This window comes from Phascolarctos cinereus, unplaced genomic scaffold (genome assembly GCF_003287225.1).
Source record: "Phascolarctos cinereus isolate Bilbo 61053 unplaced genomic scaffold, phaCin_HiC Scaffold_726;HRSCAF=1367, whole genome shotgun sequence".
NCBI lineage: Eukaryota > Metazoa > Chordata > Mammalia > Diprotodontia > Phascolarctidae > Phascolarctos > Phascolarctos cinereus.
Window position 1 is genome coordinate 315,119,433 of NW_027556098.1, and position 15,523 is coordinate 315,134,955.

Below are 15,523 nucleotides of genomic sequence, written 5' to 3' on the forward strand. Positions count from 1 at the left end.
GGCAAAAATACTAGAGTGGTTTGCCATTTTCTTCTCCAGGGTACCCCATTTTAGAGACAAGGGATTGAGGCAAATAAAATTAAGTGACCTGCCCAGAGTCACACAGCTAGTAATTATCTGAGGTCAAATTTGAATTCCTGACTCCAGCCTGGCATTCTGTCCACTGTACCACCTCGCTGCCCAGGTAACAAATAGGGTCATCCTAATACAAGAAGACAGCTTTGATCTTGTCACTCAGTCAGACTTGGTGGGATTAGATTCAACTTTAATTTACTTCTGGAAGGGTATGCAATGTTTAAAAATAACAAAATCATTTTATACATATACATGCGCGCGCGCACACACACACACACACACACACACACACACATACTTAAAGAGAGGTAGCATAGGACTGTATTTAAGAATATATACTCATGTGAGGAAATCCAAGATCCTGAGGGGGAAAACATGGTAGAGAACATTTGGGTAAAGACTAATGGGAGGTAGAAACCGAAGCAATATTGTTGTAGTGTTGGATTATAGAGGAATTGACCAGAAGGAGGAATTAGATGAGAACAAATCAGGTACAGAACCATGGTAGCATCCTGCTATTATCCTGATGGCTTTAACAATCCAGACATTTTCTGGCCCTTTCTCTTTGTTAAAATTTAAGCAGTTGAGGGGCAGCTAGGTGGCGCAGTGGATAGCGCACCAGCCCTGGATTCAGGAGTACTTGAATTCAATTCCAGCCTCAGACACATAACACTTACTAGCTGCATGACCCTAGGCAAGTCACTTAGCCCCATTGCCTAGCACCGCCCCTCCCAGCCAAATTTAAACAGTTGATAAATTTGTTGAGTCATGTCTGACTGTTTGTGACTCCATTTGGGCTTTTTTTTTTTGACAAAAATACTGGAGTGGTTTGTCATTTCCTTCTGCAGCTCGTTTTACAGATGAAGAAACTGAGGCAAACGGGGTTGCCCAGGGTTACACAGCTAATAAGTGTCTGAGGTCGGATTTGAACTCAGGAAGATGAGTTTTCCTGACTCCAGGCCAGTACTCTATGCACTATGCCACCTAGTTGCTGAGGATGAATATAGAAATTAATATATCATCAAATTGTCTGAATACTGGGGGCAGCTAGGTGGCACAGTGGATAGAGCACCGGCACTGGATTCAGGAGGACCTGAGTTCAAATCAGGCCTCAGACACATAGTACTCACTAGCTGTGTGACCCTAGGCAAGTCACTTAACCCCATTGCCTAACCCCCCCAAATTGTCTGAATACAAAAGATACTATAAAAGAGTAACACAACTCTATAAAAATTCTGCAGGAGTAAAGCTGCTCTATGGGCCTTAACTGAAGTTAGTGGTAGATGCTAAGGAAAACAAAAACAGTTTTTTCTTAATTATCCAAATATCCAAAATATCCAAAAAGGGCTAGGACCACTCCTAGGGTAGGTGGCATGACAATAAAGGAAGATAGTGAGGAGAGGGAACTACTAAACTCTTATTGTGCTTATACATTTTTTTTTCTGAGAGAAAAGAGGAAGTATGTGTAGACAAATGGAGTTGGAAGGCCTGAGTTTAAGACCGACATACTGGCTGGGTGACCCTGAAAAAATCATTTAATTCCTCAGTGTTTTAGGCACCTCTCCAAATTTATAAATTATAAAGAAAGTGCTAACCTGCATTGGTGGAGGGAGTTTCCTTATCTGGGAGTACTCTAGTCCAGTTCCTAACCCCATTCTTTCCTTTTCCAAGAAGAAACATCTTTGGACTACAAAGGACAAATTAAAAAAATAGAAACCCAAATAACTGAGGAGATGGCCAGGGAACATTTGGCTACATTCGATGAGCTCACTAGGCCCAGAAGAATTAAATCATGTGATATTGAATGAATTGGCAAATGTGATTGTTGAGTCCCTGTTGGTGATCTTTGAAACATGTTGGAGGCCTGAGTGTGGTGACACGTACCAATAATCTTAGCTTCTGAGGAGGCTGATGCTGGTGGATTTCTTGAGTTCTCAGCTGCAATAGACTAAACAAATTGGGTATATGTTCTACATTTGGCATAGTGAGCCCCCAGGACTGGCAGGTGATGGGTACCAGGTTGCCTAAGGAAAAGCAAGCTGGAAGGTCTGAGAAGTGGGGCAGGTCAAATTTCCCATGCCAGTCACTGGTCTGTGAATAGCCCCTGCACTTCCAATTTGAGAAAGATAGGGAGACACATAGGAAGGAAGGAAAGAAAAAGAAGAAGAGTGAAAAAGAAAAAAGAGAGGAAGGAGGGGGGAAGAAAAGAAAAAGAAAGAAGAAAGAAGAAGGGAGGGAGGGCCAAAGAAAAAAAAAGAGTAAATATAAAGTTTAACACTTAGTTTTTAGAAATCAATTTCAGAAAAACAAAAGAGAAAGGTTTGGCTAGACATTGATTCCTATGAAAAAAGATCTGGGGGGTTCTGTGGACTGCCAGCTCCAAATGAGTCCATATTAAGGTTTTTTTGTTTTTGTTTTTTTGGCTAGGTAATAGGGTTAAGTGATTTGCTCAGGGTCACACATCTAGTAAGTGTCAAGTGTCTGAGGTTAGATTTGAACTCAGATCCTCCTGACTCCAGGGCTGGTGCTCTGTGTCACCTAGATGCCCCCTTGAGTCTACATTAAGACATGGCAGCCAAAAAAAAGCTAAGCTGCTTTGACTGTCATGGTGTGCAGAACAAAGGAGACAGTGGTTCTGTGATCCTCAGCCCTGGTCAAGCAGTATCTATCTGTAATATTATGGAATCTTAGAAACTGGGCCTCAGTTTCCCCATAGGTAAAATGAGGGGGTTAGACTAGATGATCTTCTACCTCTGATAGTCCATGTTTTGTGTTCCCTGCACCCTCCCTAGCCTTGTATTCTATGTTCTAAGGCCCCTTCCAACTCTGACTTTCTACAATTTGGTTTATCTGTAGGTTCCTGGATGGATTACAGGTGCTGAACTTCCATTCTCATTTCTCCTCCCTTCCCTATCCTTTTTTCCTCTCCTTGCTCATGCTCCCCTCCTCCCCTGCTAAGACTTTTGAACTTCATCCAGAAGCCTGAACAGGTGTTCAGCTGCTCAACTCTACCAGTGCCTTGGCAGGAAAAGGATAGGGGAGGGGAAGGGTGGAGTTGGCCCTAGGGCCACCCAGCTTGGTTGCCAGATCAAGTTCAAGGTCTTCAGAGAGCTCTCAAGAGCCCTTTTAGTCAGGCGAAAGAGACTGTTTCTGTTTCAATGTCTAAACTCTCATTATAGGACCCTGTTTAAAGGGCATGGGCCTTGTCTCTTCTTTCTTTGAGATGTAGGGCTTCATGTCTCTTTCCTCAGGCTGGGTTCTCCCTAAGGAGAAGATGATTAAAATTTTGTGGGTAGGTAGACTTGAAGAGTCTTCATTCATTCATTCATTCATTCATAAGAAGGGGACCTTCACGTTTTATATGTTACTGGCCTGCCTGATCAAGAAGGCCTTTATTATGTTGTACTTTAACTCACACGTGGGAAGATTCAAAGCCCAAGACGGAATGCCCAAGTGTAGGATGTGAGTATGGAGAATTTGGAGCCAAGGATGCTAATGGGCCTCAGTCACTGGAAGGGGAAGTATAAACCTTGGTCAAGCTGAGGCCTTGAGGGTGAGGAAGGGATGTTGCTAAGCCTCAGATTCATCAAGACAAAGCAGAAAAAAGAAGAGGGATAATGATGGTCTTGAAAAAGATTGTTCTCTAAGCCAACGTGTGAAGGCTCTACTAAGCTCTCATTGTTTCTCCTAATTCATGTGTGGGGCATCTGAGTCCTGTGAGTAAAATGAGATCATATTTGTAAAGTGCTTAGCACAGTACCTGGCACATAGTAGGCACTTCATAGTATAGTAGGGCATCTTCATTCTAGCAGAGAAGCTGTGGGATTGATGCCATCTCATATAGGCTGTTATATATTAAATGACCCTTAAACACTACATTCATGAGTCACTCCTGAACCTTTTGTGGTTTCCAGTTGATCAAAGCATATAATAACAGCTGACCTTTCTGTAGCCCCTTTAGGTTTACAAAGGGCATGACTGACATAAATTATTTTGTTTGACCTCATGACAGCCCCATGAGGAGGTAAATACTACTCCTCCCCTTTTACGAATGAGGAAATTAAGGCTCAGAAATATTAAGTGACTTGCTTATAGTTACACAGTTAGTAAAGACTAGATCAGGTTCCAAACCCAGGACTATGTTGACTTTAGATCCAGAGCTCTTTCTACTAGACCATGCTGCCTTCTATAGAAACAGAAAATACATGAATAAAATAGCAAAATCATGAAATGCATGAGAACTTGAAATAGTATAAATAAAAGAATCAAGTAGTTAAAATCATTCTTGGCACAGGACATGGAGGCTTCAATTGGTGATGTCACCATGTGATGGCCAAATGCATATCCCTCTGGGAAATGTAGTCCTATGAGTAATACTTCCTCAGCCCCAAGAATCATGGGAAATGAAGCCCTAAAGACATGGCCAGTACATGGGAAAAGTGCTCTATTGACCCAAAAGTAGTAAAGACTCTGCACACAAGTTCTTGTCCTGGGCCTATAGAGACAGTAATAGATACGAAATAGGCTGTCTACCAATGAGGAAGAGAGGATATGACATAGATACACACACACATGTATATATGTACAGGTATGTATATGCATATATGTATGTGTGTATATACATATATATGTGTATATACACACATACATATATACACACATATGTATATATTATGACATATATACATCTGAAACAGAAACCTAAGATTAGGAGGCCCAGATAATAAGAATTCTGTGAGATCCCTGTGGGCTGATGGGATTAAGCAAAGTTTCTATGAGGCAAAACTTGAGCTGAGCCTAGAAGGACAGGGATGATATTGTGGGTGGTTCCTATTTTAAGAAAATTGAAGCACCAAAATCAGATCACTCTAAACAGTTTAATAATTGACAGTTGTTTGCTTTGTAGGATGAGTCTGTGTTTGGGCAGGGAATCATCCCTAAGGCATCTAAGTAACTAAATTTCCCAGACATTTAGTGTAGGGTTTCACCTTCCACTGAGAAATAGCTTTGAGGAGTCACCTAGCCATGGACAAAGAGTGTGACTTGCCTTTTGGCCCCATCTACAGGGGGCAGTAACTCAAGAAACTTGGGGGGAGAGAGCGCACCTGTTGTCCAAGGGAGTTTACCCAGAATTCCTGAAGTTCCTGGAGTCTGGCCATGACACCAGTCTTCTTCCTTCTTTCCACTAATCTATTCCAGTTCTAGGTCAAGGGCAAATGTCCAGAAACTAGAAGAATGATGGGCTTAAAGGTCCATTTGTAATGGTATCAATGGTAAAATGGTGCCAAGCCAGGGAGGTTCCCAGGACAATGTAGTTATTGAGATGTTTGGTGAAGTTGTGCACTGACAGAGACCGGTGGGGACAAAGAAATAATAATAACAATAACTAACATTTATATGTACTTATTGTATGCCAGGCACTGTGCTAAGCACTTTATAATTATTATCTCATTTGATTCTCACAACAATCTTTTGAGGTAGGTAGTGTTATTATCCCCATTTTATAAATTAGGAAACTGAAGCAGATAGAGAGTTAAGTGATTTGCCCAGAACCACACAGCTAGTAAGTGTCTGAGGCTGGCTTTGAACTCAGGTTTTTCTGACTCCAGGCCAAGTGTGCTATCCAATCCACCACCTAGCTGCCCCTAGGCAGTGATAGAGAAGTAATGACAAAGCCAGAAAGACAGGTGGCAACAGAACAAGAAGACAAGATGACTGAGTCATATGGAGACAGGTAGCGATAGAAATAAGCAGTAAGCAAGACCAGGAAATAGGTGGTGTTGACAAGTGGTGATAGAGACAGGAAGGAATAAAGACAAGCAATCAATAATCACTTATTAAGAATCAACCTGGGACCAACCTACCTGTTTGGCTTTATTATATATTTTTATGTTTCATGAGCCATACTGTTCAGGCAACTGCCCTTCTTGCTGTTCTTCACAAATGGAATTCCATCTCTCATCTCTGTTGTCTCCCATGCTTGGAATTCATACCCTTATCACCTCTGCCTCTTAGAATGTCCAATTTCCTCCGAGGCTCAACTCAAATGCCACCTTCTATATGAAGTCTTCCTTGATCCCACTCCCACCCCCCTAATTACCATGAATTTATTTGTGTGTGTGTGTATGTATGTATATATATATATGTGTGTGTATACACACACACACACACACACATATATATATACATATATATATATATACAGGTATTATACACGCACTTACATGCATGTTATCTCCCTTATTTGAATGCCAACTCTTTGAAGGCAGAGACGATTTCATTTGTTGTTGTTTTTTTTTTATTCTAGAACCTACACAGTGTCTGGCACACAGTAGGGGATTATCTTTGTCAGTTCTGCACTTAAGGAAAATTACTTTGGAAGCAATGTGTAGGATGGATTAGAGTGATGAAATACTTGAGACAGGAAGACCAATTAAAAAGCTGTCGCAATAGTCGAGGTGACAGGTGAGGAAGGGCTCACCTAGAGCTGTATGAGTGAGAGGTGACCAATATGAGACGTGGTGTGGAGGTAGAATGGATGTGATTCATCAATCGGCTGGATGTGATGGACAAAGGAAAGTGATGGCACCAAGGCTGTGAATGTGGGTGACTGGGAGGATGGTGGCATCTTTGACAAAATCAATAAAATTTAGAAGAGGGGTGAGTTTGGGGGTAGAGATAATGAGTTCTATTTTGGTCATATTCAGCTCGAGAGAAACAAACAAGTGGAGACCAGTAGCCCAAAACAATGGGGCACTTGGAAGCCTACTCTGAATTGACAGTTTCACTACCAATGGAACAAGATGCTCAGCCTTGAGGAGTCTGAAGCTGACGTCCAGGGCTAGAGACTTGTACCATTGTGCCCTCTAGTGGCCACATGTACTCACTGGACGTTGGAGAAAGTCTGGCTTTACTGAGAGTGGGGGTGGGGGTGGGGAATGTCTTACCCTTGTCTGTGTGGTTCCTGGTCTTTATCACACTGACTAAATGCTGGGGAAAAAAAAAAAAACTTTTCTAAGCATCAGAGCTTCCCCAGAGAGCACTCCAGTGGGCTGCCTCCGGAGCTGGTGGACTCCTCATCACTGCACATGTTCAATGGAAGGTTGGATGACCATGTGGGGATACAATGTGGGGATTCAGGTTCATAGGTTGGACTAGACGCCCTCTGAGGTTCCATCCACCTCTGAGATTCCTAGATCTTGGGAAAGAACATGGAAAAACTGGACTGTGAGAATAGGTCAAATGATCCAGGGATATTTCTCCTAAAGAAAACACTGGGGGTGAGGGCAGGCTGTGAAGAAGACTTAGGCTCGTTCTTCTTAGCCCCAGAGGGCAGAACTAAGAACGTTGTGGGAAAGCTACAGAGAGGCAGATTTAGGATCAATGTAAGGAAAAGTTTTTCTAACAGTTTTTGTGTTGTTGTTCAGTTGTTTTCAATCATGTCTGACTCTCTGTGACCCCACTTGGGGTTTTCTTGGCAAAAGTACTGGAGTGGTTTGCCATTTCCTTCTCCAGCTCATTTTACAGATGAGAAAACTGAGGCAAACCGAGTAAAGTCACTTGCCCAGGGTCACAAAGCTAGTAAGTGTCTGAGGCCCAATCTGAAAGCTTGTAGCTGTCCGAAAGTAGAATAGGATGATTGGAGTAGGAATTGTGGAAAGGGAGTGATGAGCTTCCCATTACTGGAGATCTTCAACAGAGGCTGGATGGCCTTCACTTCTTTGGGCCTCAGGTTTCTCATCTGTAAAATGGGTTGGGGGGATGGACTAGACAACCTCTAAGATTCCTTTCACCTATGAATCTATGATTCTATGATCTGAATTCTATGATTCTGAGTTTCTGTATGATTTTTCATTAGTGGTATTCTGGTAAATGTTTAACAACTGGCTTTTGGGAGGGGGAATGTTTACACATTTAAGTTTAACTACCTTATTAACATTTTCTCTATCACTTTCTTAAGTCTAGGCAATCAACAAAATAATAAATCAAACCCTGACTTGTAGCATTAGCCGATTTTGGAGGTATAAATACTCACACTGAAAATTGAACAATGAGATCTCCTGAACTAGTACATCTGGCTCCAGCACTCTCCTGACCCATCACCCCTTTTCTCCATCACAGCCTATGTCTATCACTCTTTGTCAATTCATTTGGATCTCTGTGCTGATCATTTCACTAGCTAAGTGGTGCAGTGCACAGAATGCCACGCCTGGAGTCAGGAAGACTCATCTTTCTGAGTTCAAATCTCACCTCAGACTCTTACTACTTGTGTGACTCTGAGCAAGTCATTTAACCCTGTTTGCCTCAGTTTCCTCATCTGTCAAATGATCTGGAGAAGGAAATGGCAAACCATTCCAGTATCTTTGCCAAGAAAATCCCAAATGGGATCACAAAGTCAGATACAACTGACTAACAAAGCTGATACTTTCATTCTTCCATTCTCTTCCTTGCAAGATGATTCCATAGGAATGTGTTTTTAAAGCTATTATCATAGACAAGAAAATTAGGAACAAATTGTGTCCAAGCCCACTTGAGAGAGGTCTGTGTGGACCTAGGGACTTTGAACCCAGGTTTCCTATAGGACTATAATAATGATGATGATGATGATAATGATGATAGCTAGCATTTATATAGGGCTTTAAGGTTTTCAGGGTACTTTACAAATATCTCATTCCATCCTCGAGACAAACATATGTAGTAGGTGTTAGTATTATCTCTATTTTACAGATGAGGAAACTAAAGGAAGCAGAGGTTAAGTGACTCGCTTAGGGTCACATAGCTAGTAAGTACATGAGACCAGATTCAAACTCAAGACTTCCTGACTTCAGGTACAGCATTCTATCCACTACCCAACTAAGTTATAACAGTCTATTAGATAAGTTGACTTTAATTCTTTCCATCTCAATTTTGGTAATATGCATCTATCATCTCCTGGTTACAGAGCCCACAATCTTAAATCCTTTCATGCCTTAACTCCAAGGAGTAACTGTAGCCATGAGAGGTGGGAGAGGAATGGTGTGTGTGTGTGTGTGTGTGTGTGTGTGTGTGTGTGTGTGTGTGTGTGTGTAGGGGAAGATTTGTGGGGCTCATTATATCATATTATATTCATGGCCAACTATTCTTCTAGCTCTGCTGGGGAACAGAGAAAAGACACAAGACCCTTCCCATGTGTGGCTGGTAATAGAATTGAAGAGATGAGATTTCTGTCTATTTCTATAGAAAAAAAAGCAATGATCTGGGGATCTTGTGCATAAGACAGGGCTCAGGGAAAAGAAGAAAAAACAGGGAGATTAATTATTAATTAGGGAGAACTTTTTGGAAGTGATAGATGTGGACTGTACATCACATAAATATTCTCATAGTTCATTTGGACAGTTTTTATTGGGCTTATTTGACCAGCTTCTGGATTGCATACAAGCTTCCCCTAGGGCAGGACTCTCCTTACTCTCAAGGGCCCTTAGGTTGGCCCCACCCATAGTCATACCTTCATATCAAGTTTTTACATGGTGATAGACTCACAACTCTTTTCAAGGTATATTCGGAACAGTGCAAAGGGTTCTGGACCAGGAAATAGGAGGCTCTACCTTATCTCAGTTCTACCACTAGTTCACTGCCTGACCGTGGGAGTCAGAGAATCCCAGAATCCCTGGGCTGAAAGGGACGTTAGAGAGCATTTGGTCCAATTTTCCTTCTAATATAGGAATCCACTCTATAACTTCCCATATCAAAGATCATCCAGGCTCTGCTTGGGCACCTCTAGTGATGGGGGAGTATCCCATTCCGTTGTGGGATGCAGAACCACAGAATCTCCGCGTTGGAAGGTACTTCCAAGATTGGGTTATTAAGGAATCATTCCTCATACTGAGCTTATATTAGTCCTAGTTCTGCCCTCTGGGGTCACATAGAATAATCTGCTTCCTCTGTCTAAGGATAATCTTTACCTGAGCAAGGATTCTCTACCACATACCCAGCAAGCGGCCATCCAGCTGTTGCTTAAACACCTACAGTGACAGAGGACTCAATCTCTCCAAAGGCAGCCCATTTCATATTTGGGTAGCTCTGTTAGGAAGTCTTTCCTTACTTCAAATCTGAACTTGTTGGTGGTGTTCAATCATTCACTTGTGTCCAACTCTTTATGAACTGATGGACCATAGCATGTCAATACTGTTCATGGAGTTTTCTTGGCCAAAATACTGGAGTGGTTTGCCATTTCCTTCTCCAACCTAGACTACCTCTCTGCACCTCCTACCCACTGCTCTTGGTTCTGCCTTCTGAGGCCAAATAGAATGTTTCAGCCTCCCTCCACGTAGCAGTGGACACCAGTTATATCTCCCCTCCCTCCCCTGAAATTAAAAAGAGTCTTACTGATACTTAAAAATAAAGTATAGCTTTCATTTCCAAACTCTCTCTCACTCTCATAGACTCTCTTTCATAACAAAGAATTACAGTTAAGCAAAACAAACCAATACATTAACTATATCAAATGGCATGTGGCTCCTTCCACATCTGTGGTCTATCACCTCTCTACTGAGAAGAGAGATGTATGTTGCATCATTGGTCCTTTAGAATAAAGATTGATCATTGCTTTGATCTGAATTTTGGTGTCTTTAGATTTTTTTTTCTTTTCATTAGTGTGCTTATTGCATAAACTGTTTTCTTGGTTCTGCTCCTTTCATCGTGCATCAAGTCACACAAATCCTTCCAAACATCTCCAAATTCTTCATATTCATCATTGCTTAGGGCCCAATAGTGTTCCATTATATCACAACTTGTTTAGCCATTCACCGATGAAGGACACCAACTTTATTTCTAGTTTTGTGCTGTCACAAACTATGACTGTTTTGTGATGTGTGGTACCTTTCTTTCTATCTTTGTCCTCTTTGACATGTATGTGCAGTAGTTGGATCACAGAGTCAGACGGTCTGAACAGCTTAGTGACTTTTCTCACATAATTCCAGACTATTTTATCACTCACTCTTCTTTTCTTCTGACTGAACATCCTCAGTTCCTTCAACTTATCTTCATATAGCATAAATCTGAAGACTTTGTATTGTTTGGGTTGTACTTCTCTGGATACTCTACAGCTTGCTGGCATCCTTCCTAAAATGTGGTGGCCAGAACTGAACACGATATTCCATATATGGCCAAGTACAGTGGCCAATGACCTCCCTCCCTAGTCCTAGATGCTATATCTCTCTTAATGTAATATAAGATGACATTAGTTTTTCCAAGATTGGGTTATTAAGGAATCATTTCTCATACTGAGCTTATATTAGTTCTAGTTCTGCCCTCTGGGCTCACATAGAATAATCTGCTTCCTCTGTCTAAGGATAATGCTTTAAATACTTGAAAATACCTACTATGTTCCCTTTAAGACAGTCTTCTCTTCTCCCAGTTCAACATCCTAGACCCTGTAAGCAATCCTGTGTGGTAGTGTGATTTTGGAAGAGTACTGACTTTGGAATCTGGAAATCTAGGTTCTTCTACCAATTCTTCCACTGAAGGCAGGGAAGGTAGAGTTTGATGGGATGATAGGGTTACTACAGGGCCTTGGAGAGCCCAGGACAAACTTCTTTCTGAAAAGTGTACAATAGAGACTGAAATATGAGTCAATGTAGCTACCTGAGAGCCTTTCTGGGTGGGATGGGTAGGAGGTGGGGCAGGGGGTTGGTTAGAAGAAAGAAAAAGAAAGAAAGCAGGTGGTGTAACAGAAAGAGCAGTGGACTGGAAATTGAGAGATTTTGACTTGGGTTTCAACTTGGTTTGTTTGTTAGGGGTGTGTGTGTGTGTGTTGTGTGTGGTTTTGTACCTATTTGCAGAAGAATTTCTTTGCTTTTTTCTCTTCATTAATTTTCTTCCCTTTTTGTCATCTGAACTTTTATTCTCTGATTTGTAGTCTATATCCTTATTTATTCTTTCTATAATCTCTTTATATTTCTCATGGAATTAAAGCTTCCCAAGTACCAATTTTGAGTTTTCTCTTCTACAAACTTCTATTGCCTATATAGATCTTGTCCCATCATCCCCTCAACTTTCTTCTCTGTTCTGTCTCGCTCACATTATCAATGCATGAAAGCAGTCATATGGATAGAAACAGTGTCCCATGATAAAAAGTATATAATATGCCAAATTATGCTAGCCAATTCTAGCCCCTACTCTGACCAGGATCATTCTTCCCATTAGCTATGGCATCTGACCTCTTGGTTCATCCCCCCACCCCCTCAACCTTTCTGGTACCAGCTGTCTCCAGGAGCTCCTATTTCCCTTCTTTTGAGAAAATTTCTTCCTAGTACATGCTTCTCCTCCAGATTAGACCCACTGGGCACTGGCCTCCTCGTTGTTCCTCTCACAAGACTCTCCATCTCCAGACTTTGGTCATTTTCTCTGTCTGTTCCCATCTGTTGATTTATCTGTTTGTGCTCTAGGTTTTTAACTGAATTTTCTTCCTCTTGAAATCTTTGGTGTTTCAACCTTTTATCCTTATATTTCTCTATTACTCATTTTATGACTCCTCTCCATGTTGATGATGGATATATGCCGGGGGCTGCCCAGGTCAGTACCTAGCCTGTCTATCTATATTGCCGTATAATATACATGTATATGCTTTTTTTGCCTGCTTGTTATGCTATACAATAATAAAGGTCTTGTTTGTACTAGTTTCTCAAGTACCAATTTCTTGCAAGTTTCCTCACCCAGGTCTTTGCTTAAGTCAATCTGTGAGGCCAAATAAAGCAGTCCTCCTACATTGTGAATGGCATAGGTGTGAGGTGCTACAGCAGTTAAAAGAAAGGCAGCTTTCAGATGGGACCTTTTTGACTGTGACTCTCTGGGTAGCATCATATGACTCCAAAGAAGGGTGGGGAAGGACAGGTCCTTCTCCACCCTGGTATGGCAACCTCACCCACAAGGCAGGTAGAGCAGGGGGCTTCAACTAGGCTGAGATTTTGCCAAGACCCTTGGCTTTCTTTGCTTCTTTCGTGTTTGAAGAATGAGTTGAACATGTACAGGATTGGAGGTGATTTTATAAGTTTGAATGGTTGGAATTTGGAGCTGAATGGAGGCAGGAAGTTGTCCCTCGAAACGAACTACTCCAGTGCTCTTGGAGAGGAAGACCACAGACAAGAAGAGGACTGGCCCAAACCCGTGCAGCAGGAAGATTTACTAGCAGATATACCAGGAATTGTTTGGACAGTGCAAGTACTGAAATAAAATGTAAAATGGATGATTAGCAATCCAAAAATTGCTTTACCTTCTGGTGAGGTTTAAATATCTGCCTTCCAGCAGATTGTGATGATAGTTAGAAGTTGCTGATTCTTTAACACTTAGTATTTCTTTGTGTAGATAAATAATTTACCTGCCCCCTACCCTGATTCATATTGTGCAATGACAATCTCCTTAATTCTCAGTTTGGGGAGAACGAGACCCTAAACATAACCTGAATCTTAAGCAATTTCCCCCCAAATTACTAGTATAGGGGTATTGGAGCTACAGCTCTAATACCAACACTCTCAGTTCAGGTTTGATTTTGGGGACAAAATGAGACCCTCAAGCAATTGAACATTTAACAACGGAGGTTTACTTTGCCCCAACACAGCAAGCTTATGCTTTAAGGATGCAGTGATATTTATCTTAAGCTTTGCCGAACACAGCCTTGTTCCCTACTCACAGAAAAGTGTCTAATCAGCAAATCTTCAGGGTGTGGTGATTCATGTAGTCTTTTTTGCTGTAGTTGTTGTTCAGTTATTTCAATCATATCTGATGCTTTGTGACCCCATTTGGGTTTTGTTTTTCTTTTTAGCAAAGATACTGGAATGGTTTGCCATTTCTTTTTCCAGCTCATTTTACAGATGAGGAAACAAACACAGGGTTAAGTCACTTGCCCAGGGTCACTGTAGTGTTTTTAGGCTAGTAAATGTGGATTTGAACTCAAGTCTTCCTGATCGCAGGCTAGATGCTCTATCTACTGCATCACCTTGCTGCTCCATGTAGAATTAGGTACTCTCCAAGTCTAAGAGGTCTAGACTCCAAGTAGCTAAGATTTTTCTGCCCCTAGATGACCAGGAACCTGCATCAGGAAAGCTGAGGTCAATCATGTCTAAGGGCCAGCTTCATCCTAGGCCTACCTCATGTTGGCTGGGGAAGAAGGTACTAAACCTACTCCAAAATGAATACCTGAGTATATATAGGATGTGGAGGGGAAAGGGTTCTAGCTTCTTTGGACCTTGCGGTGGTTCGTCAATGCTAAACTAGCAATAGCAACATCTATGGGTTTGTTCTTCCCTGTTGAAGCTCTGTTATCATTTTAATATCTCTTTTTTTAAATTCTTTTTTTTAGGCAATTTGGGTTAAGTGACTTGCCCAGGGTCACACAGCTAGTAAGTGTCAAGTGTTTGGTCTGAGGCCAGATTTGAACTCAGGTCCTCCTGACTTCAGGGCTGGTGCTCTATCCACTGTGCCACTTAGCTGCCCCATTTTAATATCTCTTACAAATGCCATGCCTTCTGTGAATATGTTCCCCTACCAGGCTTTGTATTCGCCTCTGCCTATGTCCTGCAGGCCATTTGGCATCTCCATTTCTTCTCCTCAAAGTCCATGTGAAGGTACTACTGAATGTGTGGAGGAGGGGCTTCCTTGTAGGACTGCTACACCTGGTTGGACTCATCTCAGAAGTAACTTCCTGGAGGTCAGAGCCTGAGTCTTCTCCTATCTTCCCAATGATAGCACCAAGTCTTGGGTTGGGCAAGTAGGGGCTCTGGTAAATGTCTGCAGACTGAATGGACTCATGTAACCCAAGAATGTCAGAGATGTCCTAGAGCATTCTCAACCTCCCTCTCACTTTCGGAATCCTCTCTGTAGTCTCCCTTTTAGGGAGCCATGCCTGGATTTGGAGCCTGAAGAACTGGGTTTAAGTCCCAGGCCTACCATGCACAGGTAACACCTGTGTGACTTTGGGCAAGAACTTCCCTTTTTCTAGGCCTTAGCTTCCTCATCTGTAAAATGCAGGGACTAGATGGTCCTTCTAGTTCTCAAAGTCTCTGGTCTGCTGCTTGAATACCTCCAATGAAAAACAAGTTCTCTTTAGGGTTAGAAAGATTCCCAGGCTTCTCTTAGAGAAATGAATATCACAGAATCACAAGAGGCCAACTAGTCCAACCCCTACTAAAAATGAAGTCCACTCCATTACTATTTCCAGCAAGTGGTCATCTCTTCCTCCCTTTGTAGATGGCCCTACATCGAAGAAGTATGTACTGCCTCTCGATGAATCCCACCCTACTTTTGGATAGCTCTCCCTGGTACAAAGTTCTTTCTTGCACTGAGAAGGCATCTGCCTCTGTAACTTTCACCTGTCACTCCTAGTCCTGCCTTCAAGGAGAACAAGCAAAATAAATAAATAAATGAATAAATGAATGAATAAAGGTTAATCCCACATTCATATGATAGACCTTCA